General features: G+C 39.1%; 1 protein-coding gene and 1 pseudogene across 4 annotated transcripts in view; one reads left to right on the top strand and one right to left on the bottom strand.

The window, feature by feature from the left end:
* Nucleotides 1–1,732, bottom strand: part of LOC105507581 — a 4,187-nt pseudogene extending 2,455 nt beyond the window's left edge. The window contains exon 1 of the transcript XR_001001127.1: nucleotides 1,568–1,732. The product of XR_001001127.1 is annotated as an interferon-induced transmembrane protein 3 pseudogene (transcript). The remainder of the gene's footprint in view (nucleotides 1–1,567) is intronic.
* Nucleotides 1–7,045, top strand: part of PCED1B (PC-esterase domain containing 1B) — a 175,813-nt gene that overhangs the window by 56,009 nt on the left and 112,759 nt on the right. The gene's annotated exons all lie outside the window — the stretch shown is intronic.

Here is a 7,045-nt window from a genome sequence, read left to right as displayed (position 1 = left end):
TAGAAAGCTGAAACTGGATCCTTTCCTTACTCCTTATACGAAGATTAATTCAAGATGGATTAGAGACTTAAATGTTAGACCTAATACCATAATCTTCCAAATTTTAAGTGACACTGTTGACAAACTTTAATTTTCATTTTAATCATCTTAACCTCATTATGAAATAGTATTATGCAAATATTTAAGTATAAATGATATCTACATATACTAGAAGACAAGTCATAGTTCAGCAAGAGAAGCACGATATAAAAAGGCCATTATGATGAGAGTCACTGGACTTGGATTCCAGATGTGCCACCGTCACTCCTTTGCCATGTAACCTTGGGTAACTCCCTCAAGTTTCTGTGGTTCTGTTTTCTAATCTATAAATTGTAAATAATAATAACTTGTATTCCTAGCCAATACCTTGTTTTGCTAATTAAAAGAACTCATGAATTATTTTGCAAACTATGCAACACTCTCGATTACTGTAATCATTGGGAAGTAACATATCTGTAGATTACTTTCAGCAATGTCTTATTGCCATTCTCCAAGTTGCAAAAGGTTCTGGTGCTAATTACAAAATCTATTTTGAAAATTTCCCATGATGAATATAAACAAAGTCTTAATTTCATTTTTTATTTCCTTCACATTTAAATAATTAATGGCATATTTTGATTAAACATGTTAGCTTCTTATTTCATCATGTCCAATATATGTCTTCAAATATAGACATGATTAGAGTTGGAATCATCAACAAATCCAAGGCAGTCCTTTGCAAAAATAATTTATCTGTTATGGGAGACAAAATATTTAAGCTATATAACATAAGACCTAAAAGAATGCTATTAAATTATTGTATAAGTGTTTCTAAGATGTTTTTATCCTAATTTCTAAACATTTAGGGAAAGCTATTCCATCTTTCAAAAAAGGAATCATTTCAGCCTGGGCAGCATGGCAAAATCCCATCTCTAGCACAAACACAAAAATTAGCTGGGCACAGTGGTGCACTCCTGTAGTCCCAGCTACTTGGGAAGCTGAGATGGGAGGATCACTTGAGCCTGGAGGTTGAGGCTGCATTGAGCCGAGATCACGCCACTGCACTCCAGCCTGGGTGACGGGGTGAGTGAGGCCCTGTCAGGAAAAAAACAAAAAAAACAAAAATCAAACAAAAAAGATATAATTTAAATACTTAAAGTTTACAAGGCTTAGGTAGTCCCAAAATATACATCGCTTCCAGAGATGTTTACATTGAAACTAAGAGATGTGAGCCATTTTAGTGATTTGAAACTTTATTCAGAATAACTTCTTGTCATTGAAAAGGACATTATTAGTTAAGTGCAAATGGTCTAATTTTTGAAATTGCATATGAACAGTTCAAATAATCTGAGAAGCAGCCCTCATTCTGGAGTTTCACATAGCATACAAACTCAGGTTACTATTTCTTAAAAAATTTTCCTTAAAAAGATGATGGGTTGTACCAGACATGGTAAACAGGACATACAGTTCAATAGGTAGCAATGCCTCCAAAACATGTCTGTTCTTTCCTCTTTTACACACACATGCATACAAACACACATACACATACTCAGATATTTCCATTTTATGCCTGCTTCCTGAATAGAACCTCAAACATGAGAAGACAAAGGGAGTTTCTGAGACGCTGGTAGGTTATTTTCTTAGGAGCCATTGCTTCTTGGTCTCTTTTTTTCCCAGATCAGATCTGCCCTTCTTAGCCTTTGTTTTGCTTGGCCTCTTCTCATGATGGCAGTAGTAGACTTCGATCTTTCCAGAATAGGTATAGAACTGGACATTATTAGGCAAGTAATCGGATTTTGGTCTCGCCTTATGCATGACCGCTTTTGACTTCCTAACTTTCAGTAACCTGGCTCATGTTTTTAGACTATTAATTATTTCCTTAGAAGATTCTATATGTTCCTGGTTTTCAGATTAGCTCTATCCACTATCAGTACCTGACATTAACAGGAGTATCTAAACTCTATGATGCCTCATTGTGTACAATGCTTTGTATGGATCCAGTGTGTATTTCACCATTATCTTAACTGCAGTTATTGTCACTGTGAATGTCATTATAATGTATAAAGGTCTACACCATGCTTGCCTTGAGCCAAGACTCAGAAACCATGCCTCCTTTTCAAGTCCAAATGACCCCCTAGCTAAGCCTTCTGCATTTGCAAACCAGGATGCCACTTGTTTACCATCCTGAATAAACAGATGCTTTAACATCTGAAGAATTTCCAATAGACTGTATGTCCTTGTGCCTTTTGGACAATGTTTTTCAACTATTCTTAGATCTTTCATACTTCTACCTCCTTTTCCCTCCTTGTGTTTTTTCTTTAAGCATTAATCACTACCTGACATTATTTTATATATTTGTTTGTTTATTATCTGTCTCCCTGAATAGACTGTAAGTTTCATGAGTTCAAAGTCCTTGCCCTTTTTGTACCCCTCTGATACCTAGTACCAAGAATTGTGACATAATAGATGTTTACTCAATATTTGCTGAATGGATGAATGAATGATTTTGGTAACCTTGGACAAGTTACTTCTCTTTTTGAAGCTTCCCTCTTGTTGTTTGCGAAATGAGGACATTAGACTAAATTAAATGATTTCTAAGAACCGCTTACATTTTATGGTTGGAATTCAGAATACAGGTAGCTAAGGCCAGTCAGGACAGTAATGGAGAGCAGCAGACAGTTGCAGAGAACAAGTGATCTGGGTGCTATCCTGCACTGGGGGAGGGTCAGGGAAAGGATCTCTAAGGATAAGGGAATATACCATGTGCACATTCAGGAAGAGAGAAGTTCAAGCAGAGGGAACAGCAAATGCCAATCGGCTAAGACAGAAGTGTGTTTGGTGTGCTCAAGACAAGGCAAAGAGGAAGGTGTAGCTCAAGTACAGTGAAAAGGGGAGAGTTGGAAATAAGGTCAGGAAGGCAGTCAATGGCCAGATTATGTGGGATGTATGTGTATGTGTGCTGGGTATGAAAGGGAATGTAGGTGTGATGTGGTATGGGTAGTGCATGTGTGGCAAAGTCTTGTGTTTGTGTGGTGTATGTGCACATAGTATGTATATGTATGTGGTATGGTATGTGTGTACATGGGTTTGATGTGAGAGGTATGTGTGTATATGCTATTGTGTGTGTGCTATGCTGTGGCATGTGTATAGTGTATTTTTCTGTGCTTGATGGAGAGGAGAGTATACATATGCAGCACAGTATTTATGTATGTATCTGTGTGGTGTAGCATGTGTATGGTATATAGTGTGTGCATGTGTGTTTGGTGTGGATAGGGAATAAAATATTAGATGATGTGCGTGTGTGGTATATGTTGAAGTTACTACTCATGTTACAACAAAAGCTGATTAAAACTCATCCTGCCAGGGTAATTGAAAAACCCAGCTTGAAAATAAAATAAGCATTCCATTTTTTGGTGCTTCCTTCTGAACAAGCTTCCAGGATTAAAAGACTACCTTGCATATGTTACTGCACATTAATGAGGAATTTTGCTTATCAGATAGTCTAGATTTTTAATAATGGATTGATGCTTTCTGAAAAAGAACATTGTTTTGCTTTTGCTACATCATCCTGATCATTGAAATCTAATCTTTTTCAACATTGTAAATATATAATGCAGCAAAGCACAGATTCTAAAATAAATCCATAATTTAAATAAGTACAAAGTTTTAAGATTCATTTGGTTATAGTTTTGATGTAAAATGTGGGTTTGAAAACCCAGGGATTCTTGACCTATATTATCTAGACTTTTATGCCCCTGGCATCTTGAACTGCCAAGAAATATATATATCAAAGTGTCAGGGACAGCAAAATATGTTGTCACTTTCAACTCTGTTTTAAGCATTAATATTTGTAACTAAAATCTCTCTTCTCATTCGATCAATGGAATGAGATGACATACTGTCTCCATTCTGACCCACATAGAAAACACAACCAAGATTGAAATACTAATGATTTGCTTCACTACTGAGATTTCAGTTATCTTAGACGACAGTGAAAATGCCTCACGTCTTGATAAAAGATAGGACAGAATTTTCCTCTAATCATAATTATAGTGGTTGCATGCAAAAAAAGAAAATATATCCAAAATACAATGAATAAACAGGAAAAGAGTGCAAAGGAAGTGGATCTCCCTTCTCTATTTAATACAGTTGACTAGTTTGTCCCTGTGCGTACCAAAATATGTTTACCTGCTGAATATCCTGAGCAAAACAAAACAAAACCTTCTTAGGTAAGATGAGTGTATTCACTGAAGTGGCCTTCAACTAGGGATCATTTCTAAAACATTCTACATGCCTTTAAGCTGTTTCATAATTAAGAAACTGAATTCACTGGAGGTACTTAAAAGGATGAGGCTGTATAATGGTTGATCACTTCAGCTGGGCAAGCAGAAGATCATGATTTGAGTCCTGGTTTTGCTCTTTACTAGTTATAGAGCCTTGAGAAGTCTGCTTAATTTCCTCCTCACTAAGTGTCTGTTTAAGATATAACAGGGAGGAAAAAATGATGGAATAGGAGGTCCCTTGATCATATTTCCCCAGAGCAACAAGAATTTGGTGGCCATCCATGGACAAAACTGCCTTTGTGGGAGCTGTGGATCCCAGTTTGCAAAACCCAAGCACAGCCTAAGACCAAAGATGGCTCCTTTGAAAGGGCAGACTCACATCTAGGTGGTACGCTCACCAACTGTGGTCCTGTGACAGAATCAGAAACATTCTGTTCCTCTGTGGACTCAGCTACAGCCCGATTTGGCTTTGGTCCTGCCACCAGAGCCATCTACCAGGGGATCTGGGAGGACTCACACCCACCTGTGCTTCAGGTGACAGGCCTGCTGACCACAGTCCTGGCTGTGGATCCTGAAGCAGCTTGGGACCCAGCTCCAAGCTCTCTTGGCCATGGTCTGAGAGCAGTCCTGCTCACACAGGAACTTGCTGGGAAACATGCCCATCCATGCCTTGAGAGGCCCACCTGTTTGCCTGCATTCCACAGCAGACCTTCAAAGAGCCCTAAAACTTGCTTCCAGGCCCTCTAAGCTGCAATCTGACTGCAGTCCTCCCATCCCAGGGATGTGCCAGAAGACATACCCATTTATGTCACTAGAGGCAGACTCACTGACCTAAGTAAATCTTAGGCCAGATCTTGAAGCAGCCCTGTGACCCAGCTTCAGCACCACTCAGCTGCAGTCCCAGGGCAGTCCTTCCCAACAAAGGACCCAGGAAGAGGCACCTTCGTCCATGACCCAGGAGGCAGGCCTTGATCTTGTGTGTGGACCCTGAAGCAGTCCTGTGCTCAGTTTTAGTCCCTCTCTTCTGCCCAGTGAACCAGTGGGAACCCTCCCTGAGACCCTGTGGGAACTATACCCATCCATGCATCTGGCAACAGGCCTGCCAGCTGTAGACCAAACTTTGAACCCTGAAGTGGACCCTTGTCCCAGAACCAGACCTACTGACCAAAGACTTAGAGACAGTTGATTTCACTCAAGGACCAGAGAAGATCCATGCTCACTTGAGCCTCTGGTAACAGGCCCACCAACTTCAGACCCCACACTGGACCCAGCAGCAGTCACATTGCCCAACTCCAACCCCATTCAACTGCAATCCTGGTGGCAATTCCATCAGTCCATGGACCTAACAAGACGTCTTTACCTGCTGAAATCAATCTATAAAGACTGGAAAAGGTGTTTCCTCCTTCAAATGCACAGACACCAATGCAAAGCTACACAGATCAAGAAGAATCAGGCAAACATGACACCAAAAGAAACTAATAAAGCTCCAGTAACCAACCCCCAAGAAATGGTTATGTATGAATTGCCTGACAAATGATTCCAAATACTTCCTGACTGTATCTTAAAAAAACTCAACGAGATGCAAGAGAACACAAACAGATGCAATCATATAGACAATCCATAAACAAAATGAGAAGTTTAATAAAGAAATAAAAACCATAGAAAAGAATCAAACAAAAATCTTAGAGCTGAGGAATATAATGACAGAACTGAAAAAAAAATTCAATAGAGATCTTTGACAACAGAGTTGATCCTGCATAAGAAAAAACTCAGCAAATCAAAAATAGATTATTGGAAATTAGCCAATTAGAGGAACAAAAACAAAAGAAGAAATTAAAAGAATTAAGAAAGCATAAAGAAGCCATCAGACACTATCAAGCAAATGAATTTACAAATTGTGGGAACAGAAGCAAAAGAAAGAGGCAAAAAACTAATTTTAAGAAATTCGTACACAAATCAACACTACATTAACAAAAATAAAAATAAAAACTATGATCATTTCGATAGAAGCAGAAATGCATTGACAAAATTCAACGTCCTTTTATGATGAAAACTCTCCATTTATTAGGTATAGAAACAATTTACCTCAACATAATAGAGGTCATATATAGTAAGCCCACAGCTAACATCATACCCAACTATAAAACACTGAAAGCGGCCGGGCGCGGTGGCTCAAGCCTGTAATCCCAGCACTTTGGGAGGCCGAGACGGGTGGATCACGAGGTCAGGAGATCGAGACCATCCTCGCTAACACGGTGAAACCCCGTCTCTACTAAAAAATACAAAAAACTAGCCAGGTGAGGTGGCAGGCGCCTGTAGTCCCAGCTACTCGGGAGGCTGAGGCAGGAGAATGGCGTGAACCTGGGAGGCGGAGCTTGCAGTGAGCTGAGATCCGGCCACTGCACTCCAGCCCAGGCGACAGAGCAAGACTCCATCTCAAAAAAAAAATAAAAAATAAAAAAAATAAAACACTGAAAGCTTTACCTCTAAGATCAGGAACAAGGCAAGGATGGATACCCATTCTTGCTGATTCTATACAGTATAGCATTGGAAGTCCTAGCCAGAGCAGTTAGGCAAGAAAAAGAAATAAAATGCATCTAAATTGGAAAAGTAAAAGGTAAATTGTTTCTCTTTACAGATGACATGATCTTGTACATAGCCAGTCCTAAATATTTGACCAACAAACTATTACAGCTAATAAATGAATTTAGTAAAGTTACAAGACACAAAATTAACATACAAAA

Source organism: Colobus angolensis, unplaced genomic scaffold, assembly GCF_000951035.1.
Source record: "Colobus angolensis palliatus isolate OR3802 unplaced genomic scaffold, Cang.pa_1.0 Scaffold150, whole genome shotgun sequence".
Taxonomy (NCBI): domain Eukaryota; kingdom Metazoa; phylum Chordata; class Mammalia; order Primates; family Cercopithecidae; genus Colobus; species Colobus angolensis.
This window is presented reverse-complemented; position numbering and strand designations above follow the sequence as displayed.